This window comes from Felis catus, chromosome B1 (assembly GCF_018350175.1).
Source record: "Felis catus isolate Fca126 chromosome B1, F.catus_Fca126_mat1.0, whole genome shotgun sequence".
In the NCBI taxonomy this organism is placed as follows: Eukaryota; Metazoa; Chordata; class Mammalia; order Carnivora; family Felidae; genus Felis; species Felis catus.
In genome coordinates this window covers 84,911,845-84,922,628 of record NC_058371.1, presented here as the reverse complement: position 1 = coordinate 84,922,628, position 10,784 = coordinate 84,911,845, and the positions used below count along the sequence as shown (strand labels likewise).

Sequence of the window (10,784 nt, the reverse complement as noted above, 5' to 3'; positions counted from 1 at the left end):
GCCCCCTTCAGGACTTGTCCTATCTCCAGGTTACCAGGCCTTGAATTAGGGCTAAGCAACACTCAGCTGGAGAGGTACTGGGCTTGCAGAGAAAAATAAACCCTACCCCAAAGGAGCTGTAAGAATTGGCCAGCTGGAAGAGTACGTGAGGCAGGCATCAGGATGAAGGTCAAGTCAGAACATAAATTAGGGGAGAGTTAAATAGCACCCACATTAGGTCCTTGGGTTGCAGGATAAGAGCTGTCTTAATAGGACTTAACATCCTGGTTGGAATCCTGGAAGATGGTGTGAACTTACTACCAGGATGGCTTCTAGAAGCATGTAATGGTGTGCTGAAGACACACTGATGGCAGTAGCTCAGAGGCAACACTCTGCAAGGATTTGATATCCTTTAAGTCGCTGATACTCATTAAATCAAAGGTATTTTTTTTAATACATTTATTTATTTAAAAAAAAAATTTTTTTTTCAACATTTATTTATTTTTGGGACAGAGAGAGACAGAGCATGAACGGGGGAGGGGCAGAGAGAGAGGGAGACACAGAATCAGAAACAGGCTCCAGGCTCTGAGCCATCAGCCCAGAGCCCGACGCGGGGCTCGAACTCACGGACCGCGAGATCGTGACCTGGCTGAAGTCGGACGCGTAACCGACTGCGCCACCCAGGCACCCATATTTTTGAGAGAGAGACAGAACATGAGCGGGAAAGGGATAGAGAGAGGGGGAGTCACAGAATCCGAAGCAGGCTCCAGGCTCTGAGCTGTCAACACAAAACCTGACATGGGGCTCGAACCCACGAACCGTGAAATCATGACCTGAGCGGAAGTTGGATGCTTAACTGACTGAGCCTTCCAGGCACCCCTAAATCAAAGGTATTTCTATTTCATTGTGTTCCCCATGGATAATCCATTTGTGGTGGGTTGGATAGTGTACCATTTCTGGCTTTTTATGTCCAGAGACCAATAGGAGAGAAGAGATCAGTCTGGGCAGAGAAAAGTGACTCTCTTCATCAGGAGGCGGGTAGGGCTGTTTTTACACGATGGTGACAGGAATATGAGTGGAATCCAGATAATTCACTTGCGTTTTCTAGGTGCTCCTTTGCCCACCTGTGGCCATAAAGGGACATGGTAAACCACCCCAGCCTATGAAGGGCATGGTGACCATCTCTGGGGGATGGGGGTCTGTGCTGGGCCACCAGCTAAGCCACTAAAACCAGCAGCCCTAGGGTCTGCTTCAGCTGCACAGCTGCCTTGGCTGCATCAAGCTCTCTCCAGGGCAAAGCATGCATCTGATGACTGAGTCACTGGTTGGCTATTTTGGCTCAGTGTGGCCCAACTATGACAAATAGCTATTAAGCTGATACCTCTGTACAGAATCTAGTAGCTGACACTTAATGCGGGGCAAATATATTTTTCTCCTTTTCATTTTGGTCATGGTTTGGCAAACTCTTGGCTGGGATATTGTAATGATGTGTGTGAGGGCGACCTTTATGAGTCACCGACAAGCTTCTGCTCATGTAGAAAATTTTACTCCATTTCGGAACGTGAATAGACCATATAGCATGCATACGTGTACTTTTCAGGATGGTCCTGATTACTTATTTTCCTAATGGGAGCAATTCAAAGGATGAAACTTAATATATTAAATCCTTAATCATATTTTGTGGAATCAGACATAGTACAATGATAAATTAGACATACTGAAGCATTTTTAATAAGGAATCAGACTTAAAACCATGTATATAAGGGCCAGAGTGTTTCTGATAGAGAATCTTTGTGGTAAGGCAAAACAATATGCTAACTGCAATGTGCTAATATTCCTGTACTACATTGAGAAACCTAGCTACAAGTCTATCCAGACTCAATTCTTTGACCTCTGCGCAAGGCATCTGTGGGGCTCCATCTGCGTCCCCTTCACTGTGCTGTGACTTGTGTAAAATCTCTTAAGGAACTAAGGGGCAACTGTTTGTTTCTCTCTTAGAGATTACCATCCCCTTCATTACTTGATATCCCATGTCTTAAAAACTTGTTTCATGTATTTCGTCCTCCCTGTCCCCTTGTTTTTCAGGTGAGAGAGTAAATCTGGTTTCTGCTACTCCATCCAGGCTGAAGTGCAGTTAACTACTTCTGTAGGGCTGACCCTCCTTTGACCTATTTTCCATCCATGCTCATAAGGATTCTTTTAGTATTTTTAATCTACCAAAGGAAAAAGGGATGACAAAAATCTAGTTGCAGGTGTATCTATTCCTAACTCTGTTAACTTAGTTATATTAGTAATCTTGCCTTAAAAATATATATATATGTATATTGTCAGTGGTCTTCCATCTGTAAAATAAGAATAATTCTTACTACCAAATTTACATTTAGTTGATATAAATAAGTTTTAAAAATTATATTTACTGCAGGTATAATGTAAGTACATGTTTTTACTTGTCAGGAGAAATTGTGGCCACCAGTGATCCTTGATTTTTTTTTTTTTCCTCAGACAACAGAGATTTTGCCTTCACAAATAGTTTATGGTCCTCCAGCATCTTTCCCTTATACCCAAGGGTAAATATTTTGGCTTCATCTGGTAAAAACAGATTATGTGGTTAAATTACAGATACATAGTCAGATACCAAGTTATAATTTGAGTTGATTCTTGAACACAGGCTTCACACAATGTGACCAATGATACTACTCCCAAGGACCCTGCTTCATATTACTCTTAAAGCTGGAGTTCCCGATCTCTGATTCTGTATTTAAAAAAAAAAAAGAAAGAAAGAAAAAAAAAAAGGTTGTTAACCTAAATTAAGTTTTGACCGATAACTGAAACCAGAAACATCCCTAATAAGATTCTGGAGAGGAAGCAGGAAACCACCTAGAGCCAAAGAGAACAAAAATTATCCCTTAAGGACTTTATCTTGGGCTTTCACACACATGTGACCATGTGGAACCACATATAAATTTATGAGGTAGATAAATAAATATATACTATTTAGTAATTAGATCAATTTACATGTGCAGTCTTTAGTGTTAATAATTATATTTTTTTTAGGAAACATCATTATTAAGTCGTCAGAGCTCTCTCGATTTCTTGGAAACCATGCTTCCAGTTAAAATTTCAAAGGGCATTTTTCTACAACGTAGCTCCGTCATTGCCGAGTATCTTCATACCAAAACAATTGATGGGATTTTCTTTTATCCAAGGCTTTAAATGTGAGTTTATTTCCTACCCATCCCTCCTTACATACACAAACACTACCCAGTAAATAAATAACCTAAGATTTCCAAGTATCTCAGTGGGCATTTACACTTGCAGATCTAGTCCAATACCTCAATACCCTGAACTTACTTGCCAAGAGCTATGTATGTTGGTAAGAATCTATCAATTACTAAGATCCCCTAAGTAATTTCTTACTAATGAGATTGATTTCCTTAAATAAAGCATATATAGTAAATATCCATCATAAAACTATTAGGAAATAATCTGAAATGCCATTAGATTTTATGGAACCATTCAATTAAGAAAATATAAAAAGCATAAGTTAAGATAGCTGTATTTTATTTATTTTTGTTTAACAAAAATTTTTTAATGTTTATTCAAACATTAAAGTGGGGGAGGGGCAGAGAGAGAGGGGGACAGAGGATCTGATGTAGGCTCTGTGCTGACAGCAGAGAGCCCAATGGGCTTGAACTCATGAACTGTGAGGTCATGACCTGAGCCAAAGTCAAGATGCCTAATCGACTGAGCTGCCCAGGTGCCCCAAGCTAACTGTCACTTAAAATTACACTCAAAAAAAGAGAAATATACCAGGAGTTGTTTTGTAAACTTCATTCTCTTCAAATATTTATGTGGTTTACAGTGATGTGTCACATATCGGTTCCTTGCAGCCTTTTTCATTTTGATCTTCTTTTGTATCAGATAACTGGGTTTTCAGGCATGTGAATCGTGGTTGTGTAATCCGTAGTGGGAAAAATACCTGTCGTTGAGACCAAGTTCACATAAATGAAGTATTAGTGGACCAAATTGGCTTGATATGAACATAAACAACATTCTCCTTTATGTGGCGATGATGCTCTGCTCCAGTGGCACGTAGGCAAACTTCTTTCCTGATGCTGGACTGCCCCAAAGGTAGCAATCAGGATTAAAGTCCAGATGTTCTACCCATAAGTGTTTAAGTCTTTGATTGGCAGTGGGAGGAGCACACACCTGATGTCCTGGAGGAGTGATACACCCTGCTGTAGCTGGAGGGTTTGGGCCATTCTCATCATGTTCATTATAGGAGGTCAAAGTCTTGATGGTTCTGTTACACAGTTATCAAGGAAATTTAGATCTTTCAGCTGGTCACAAATTAAAGGAGTCAGATCTTCGCAGACTGTTTTCTGTTCCAAGTTACACGGTTTCGTGTGGCCAAAAAGAAGCCCGTCCAGGTGTAGTGATTGAGGATGTATGCTGCCCTGCCAAGAGCAGTCCAAGAAACATGGCTGCTGTTTCCTCATCTGTCAGAGGATGTCCATCCTTGTAAGTAGAATCTACTAAAGTTTGGAGAATTCTTTTGACTATCTGTGTTCTTGGATTGCTTTATAGAAAATCTTCTTGACCGCTTGATGAACTCTGTCCCTGTGTCTGAAACTAGGCAAAGGGAGCCAACCTGGCCGCAGCCAAGCTACGTGGCTAAAACTTCCATCCAAATCTGCATACAGTTGTGCCACTGTGTCATCGAGTTGACTTCTGATTTTCTTTCCATGTAAGCAATGGCTGGCTATTGAAATTATGAGCTCAGAAAGCGCTTCAAACAAGTTTTTCTCTTCACTTTCTCCTCAACTTTGAAAGTATTCTGGGGCATTTCGGTGGCCCAGTTGATTGAGTGTCCGACTCTTGATTTTGGCTCAGGGCATGATCTCACAGTTCATGGGTTCAAGTCTCGCATCTGGCTCTGTGCTGACTTCCTGGAACCTGCTTGGGATTCTCTCTCTCCCGCACGCTCTTTCAGTTATAGAAATGTGCTTTCTAAAGTCGGCTATGTTAAGGCGAGTTTTTAACATTTACTTCTCCAAAAAAGAGTTAGGATTAGGCACATCACATGCAACTCCCGTCCCCAACACAGGTTTGTCAGACATCTGTAGATACTCTTTGCATTCAGGGTTTCATTTTTACTATGAAAAACCAGTACGGCAGCGCCATTCCCCAGAAGGTAAGTAAATGTCTTGCCCACTGTGTTAAAACTAAATACAGGTCCGTACTTCTCATGCATCTTCTAGGAATTCAGTTGGAATTCTCCCAAATGCTATGGCATGTCCAAGGAATGGAATTGTAGAGAAAACATATGGGGGACTTTTCGCCCTGGCAGGCAGGGGGCCAGGTGGCCTACTGCAAGGCAGGGCAGGTAGACTAGGCCAAGGGTGAAGTGCAGGAAATTAGCGTGGATAGGAGTTGTCACCAGTTGGTCACCCTCTCCGTAGCCTGCCCCAGCACCGACTCACCCACCTGCAGTAAACTCAGCAACATTATCACAGCCCTGCGGCAGTCACTACAGTTTGCTGGAGAAGCTGGAGGCTGAGGTCGCTGCCACTCCTCCAAATCCACAGAGCTAGAGAAAACAGCAGTTGGGTGTCTGGAGGCGGCCTTGACCTCCAGTTCTGATTTTTTATTTAAAAAAAAAAAAAACAACTTTTTTTTTTAAGTTTATTTATTTTTGAGAGAGACAGAGACAGCATGAGTGGGAAAGGGGCAGAGAGAGAGGGAGACAATCCCAAGCAGGTTCCGCCTTGTCAGTGCAGAACCCGATGTGGGGCTGGAGCCCACAAAACCATGAGATCATGACCTGAGCCGAAACCACGAGTGGGATGCTTAACTGACTGAGCTACCCAGGTACCCCCCTGCCAAAAAAAAATTTTTTTAAGTTACATTTCCATATTTATAGGAGAAAAGTCCTAAGGCTAATTTGGTGAGAATGCTGTAGTTTTGGGGAGCATTTTTTAATTTCTATACCCTGAAAACCTTAAGCTCTGTGGCTCTGTGGTGTGTGAGAGGAAGGGATAAATTGAGGAACAGGACTTAGTAGATCCTCAGCAGGTTTACAGTGTTAGAAGGAGCCCTAAGTCCCTCTAGTTTATTTATTCACCCTGTTCAGGAGACTTCTGTAGATAATGGCCAAGTTTATTTAAACTATTTAAATACTATGCTCTCTCCTCCACCTCCTCCTTTTTTAGAACTGCATATAGCTCTGCCTGTATCTTTTTGTTTTTTCTTTAGAAAAAGACCTTTATTACCTCTCATGATAAATAGTCACCACCCCGGATAGCACAGGTCTCCGGTAAACAATTGCCCATGGCTTGGGTCTGTGCCTCCTAAATGTGACTTCTCTGTCGAATGAAAGCAACAGCCAACCCTTGTGAGTTCTTGAGGGTTTCATGATCATGCTTCCCCTGCCACTTTATCTTGTTATTATCATTTGTTTTTACTATTTATTTTTTGTGCCTGTATCTTAACAGGAAATGAATACTACATAGAATAAAGTTTGTTAACTTATATGTGCCTGACTCATGGATAGAGCTTAGATTTTTGGCAGCATTAAAAGTCTTAGTGTGGTAGGTAGAATAACGGCTTCCCAAAGATGTCAACGTCTTTATCCCGGGAGACTGCATATGTTATGCTACATTGCAAGGAGGCATTAAAGTAGCAGACGGAATTAAGTTTGCTAACCAGCTGACTTTAAAATAGGGAGAGAATTTGGAATTCTCTGGATGGACCTAATGCAATCAGAAAGGTTCTTAATGTTGGAAGAGGGAAGCAGAAGAAAAGGTCATAGTGCTGTGATGTGAAAAGGACTCAAGTCTTCCTTGCTGGCTCTGAGTAGGAGGAACGAGACCATGAGCTGAAGAATGCAGGCATCTTCTAGAAGACAGAAAAGTCAGGGAAATGGATTCTCCCCTGGAGCTTCCAGAAAGGAACATGGCCCCACACATTGATTTCATTGCAGGAAGGCCTGCATCAGATTCCTAACCTACAGAACTTCAAGATAATAAATTCGCATTGCTTTAAGCCACTAAATTTGTGGTGATTTGTTACAACAGCAACCGGAAACTAACAGACTGAGTTATCCTCAAAACCTCACTTTGGCCTGTTTCGTGCGATGACAGGATCAAATGTTTTCACACAGAATAGTTACTTTTTCCAAACAAAATTTAAATGCTCTGAGAGTTTACTGTGAAGTAACAATAAGCTAAACTATAAGCTAGCTTTTTTTCAGAAAGAAAAAGTAGAGGGTGGAAAACGAGAAGTCCTCTACAACATCAACACATTGAAAGTGTTTATATTCACGAAACCTAAAACTGACTCATGAAACTCTATTCTTTTTGGAATACTGTTACCAAGCCATAATTAAAAGAAAAAATGTTAAATTGTTGATACTGGCAGTCATCAGGACTCTTGTATTTGGTTTTTGGAGTTCTTCATTCAGTACTGGCCGAGAGCTTTGTAGACTAAGGATGAAGTCATTAATGAAATCTCAAACTCATTCTAAACATTGGAGAAGTACAATTTCATTACTTAAGAATTTCCCTGGCCTACAATGTTGAGCATCACACTTGAGTTAATGTAGGAAAATGAACAGAGAGAGAAGAAATGCTCTGTGACTGGTTTTCATAGTTGAGACCTTGCACAGCCATGACTGAGAATGCAATTGTGGGCTCCCCCGGGTCCATGGGATCTACCAGCTGGAGGGCAGAGCTCTTTTTGTGCAAAATGTATGAACTAAACACAGGTATAAAAGACAGTAAAAATAGCAACAGATTCTCTAAATAACTCATGCAACTATACAACAAAAAATAAGTTTTACATGGTTGATGCCAGAAATGACTACCATATAGTAGACTCATAATTATAAACCAACAGGGTACACACACGTGTATTGCTGTTTTAAAATTTGAGATTTACATGTTACCCGTGTAATATCTTTACATATTTATATATTGCTTATTCTACAAAGTTAGCATAACTTGATTCATAAGTTTTTCTTAACCTCCAAGAGAAGAAAAATGTTGTAAAAACACACTGAAAGCAGAGTTCAGATAGTCTGTATGGTTTTGACCTTTAGGTGTGTGGTACCAACTGCTATCTACACCTAGGAGTGTATAATGTACTGTATGAGCTCATCAAATTATCCTACTTTGCTGACGGGATCTGTTTTTAAAAAGAAATGTTGTACTTAATGCCACTAGACAATTACTAAAAAATAGTGTTATTGAAGCTTTATTGTCCTGGAAACTCTTTCTGTTGGATAAAAGAAGAGTTTAAAGAAAAGATTTTTTTTCTCAGAATTTCAGTCTAGTGTGCCGCCCAGGCCTCTCAACACAGCTTTGAACTTGGAGTCTAAAAAAACGTTTGATCTTCTTTGTCTTTCAACTTGACAAAACGTCCTTCTTCTTTGAAATCCCCATTTTATGTGTGCTTGTCAGTGTGTTTTAGAAATGAAAAGCTCTTGGGGGTAAGGTACGAGTCTTTTTTGTTTAACCTTTGAACGTCCTCCTAAGCGCCTGCTCTACCAGTTGGCATTCCAAAAATATTGCTCATTAAAATTCTCATTCTTCCTATAGTGGTTTGGAAATGATAGTAGTAGGTGTTGGATTTAGCTTCTTCACTTAGAGGCTTAGAGGCTTTTAAAAATAAAAACACTCAAAGGTAACATTTCATTCCATTCAACAAATATTCTTAAAGTCCTTCTGCATGGCAATAATTAATGTTCATTGAAAGATGAACTGACACAGCCAGTATGATCAAGTTGTATGGTTGAAACATAAGAAACTTAAAAGTAACTCATGGATTCAAAAAATTTATTCTTTTACTAGGACCAGAAAATCTAACTTGTTGCCAAATGATGTAACTTGGTCAAATGACTAAACCCTACCAGACATAGAGCCCTATAATAGCTACCCCTCCTTGAATGAAAGGAAAGGAAATATACAGAGAAAAACGCAAAGTTATACTTTATTAATCAGGTGGGGATTTTGCTTTAATTTTATGCAGAACCCTGGTGACCTATAAGCTGAACCCCATGGAAAATTCTTTCCTAACCACTATTGTCCTGAAATGCCCACTCAATTTCTCTCTTCCATGAAAGTAGGGTATGTGGATAAGGAGTAAAGCCAAAATGGGAACCAAGTGATCACGATAGAAAACAACACAGGAAAGAAATATAATTTATTAAAATTTGTCACATGAGTCTACCTAGAATAACAAGGAGAGCCCAGCCATTGTTCTAAATGATCTTCTGCAACTTAAGATAAACTTTTTAGTAGGAGGTATCTGATGTTGCCTTAATTTCTGTTGAAATAAAGTAGAAGGGTGACTATTCTGATTTTAGATTAAACAGCTTAGTCCATCGGCTTTCTTTCTGTCTTGGCAAAAAACCTATTCAGGCTGCAAACTCACCATTAGAAAGAATGTGTTAGTAGCTAAGATAGCCATTAATAAGTAAGAATATAATCATGTCTGGTTCAAATAAATGCATTTGCATAACATTTTAGACTGCATCTTGAATAATAAGGCATTCGCTGATAAGATGACTCTTTTTTTTTTTTTTCTTCTCCCTGGCATTTGTCATTTACTCACTTTTCATTTTAAGAAAGCACTGACTCCTCAGCCTGTTGATGTCTTTTAATAGCAGAGTGCAACACTGCTGGTGACCTTCATTTATGTTTCAACCATGAGCCGAGTCTAGAAATAGACATCAGAGCATACTGCTATGTTGGCAAACCACATCACAGAGACATATTTTTAAGGATAACTAAAGAGTTTTGTTCTTAACAGCTATGGCAAAATAAGGAAAACCAACGTGACTGTGGCAGACAGAAAGGCCTGCCACCCACAAGAGGAGGAAAAAGTGGATTCCCCCAGGGCTCCGCTGGTCCAGTTTGGGGGTTGCTGGGTGAACCTTGAAGCCTGTGGCAAAAATGGCTGGTGGAGTGGCAGCCACACATGCAGCTATTGGTAGTAGAGGAGCAAATCCTCAAAGAGAATTTTAGAGTCTGTGATGTCACCCCTCCATCCATTCTTTTTCTTTCTTTTCTTTTTTTTTTTTTTTTTTTTTTTTTGAGGGAGAGAGAGAGTGTGCACTTGTGAGTGAGTTGGGGAGGGGCAGAGAAGGAGAGAGAGAGAGAGAGAGAGAAAGAGAATCCCAAGCAGGCTCCCCACTGTCAGCGTGGAACCCGACGAGGGGCTTGAACTCACAAACCATGAGATTATGACCTGAGCTGAAGTCTGATGCTTAACCACCAGGCGCCAACCGCCCCGCCTCTTTTTTTTTCTTAGCTATTCTTCTTAATGCCCATCTGGCTTTGCCCACTTCTCGGAGACTGCTTTCAATGGCTGTACCAGTGATCGCCAGTGCTGCATCCAAGGATCAGCTCCCTACTTGCTTCCTTAGCCTAGTTTCAGTATTTTACACTGGTGGCTACTATTATTTTCCTCAAACATCTTTCCTTTGGTTTCTGCCATATCACACTCTTCCAGTTTTCCTCTTGCCTCACTCACCATCTGTTCCCCATTCCCCATTCCTGGCCATTCCTCCCCAGTGAGGAGATCAGAAGAAAAAGTATTTAAAATGTATTTTAGCAAGTGAAAAATATATACTTTCAGGAACATTGATAGACTAGCCGGATATATGCTTGCTTGTTAATCTGCACGTATTAACAATCACACATTAATAGAATAACATGAGTGTAGAGAGATTAATTTTTCCAATCTCACATTTCATGAAATAATTCTATGCAAAATCTTCACTTGTGGCCTTAAGATCAGTCTCT

At 40.3% G+C, this 10,784-nt stretch overlaps 1 pseudogene; it reads right to left on the bottom strand.

The window, feature by feature from the left end:
• Nucleotides 1-4,038: 4,038 nt before the first annotated feature.
• Nucleotides 4,039-10,526, bottom strand: LOC109491365 (annotated as a pseudogene).
• Between the last annotated feature and the right edge of the window lie 258 nt (nt 10,527-10,784).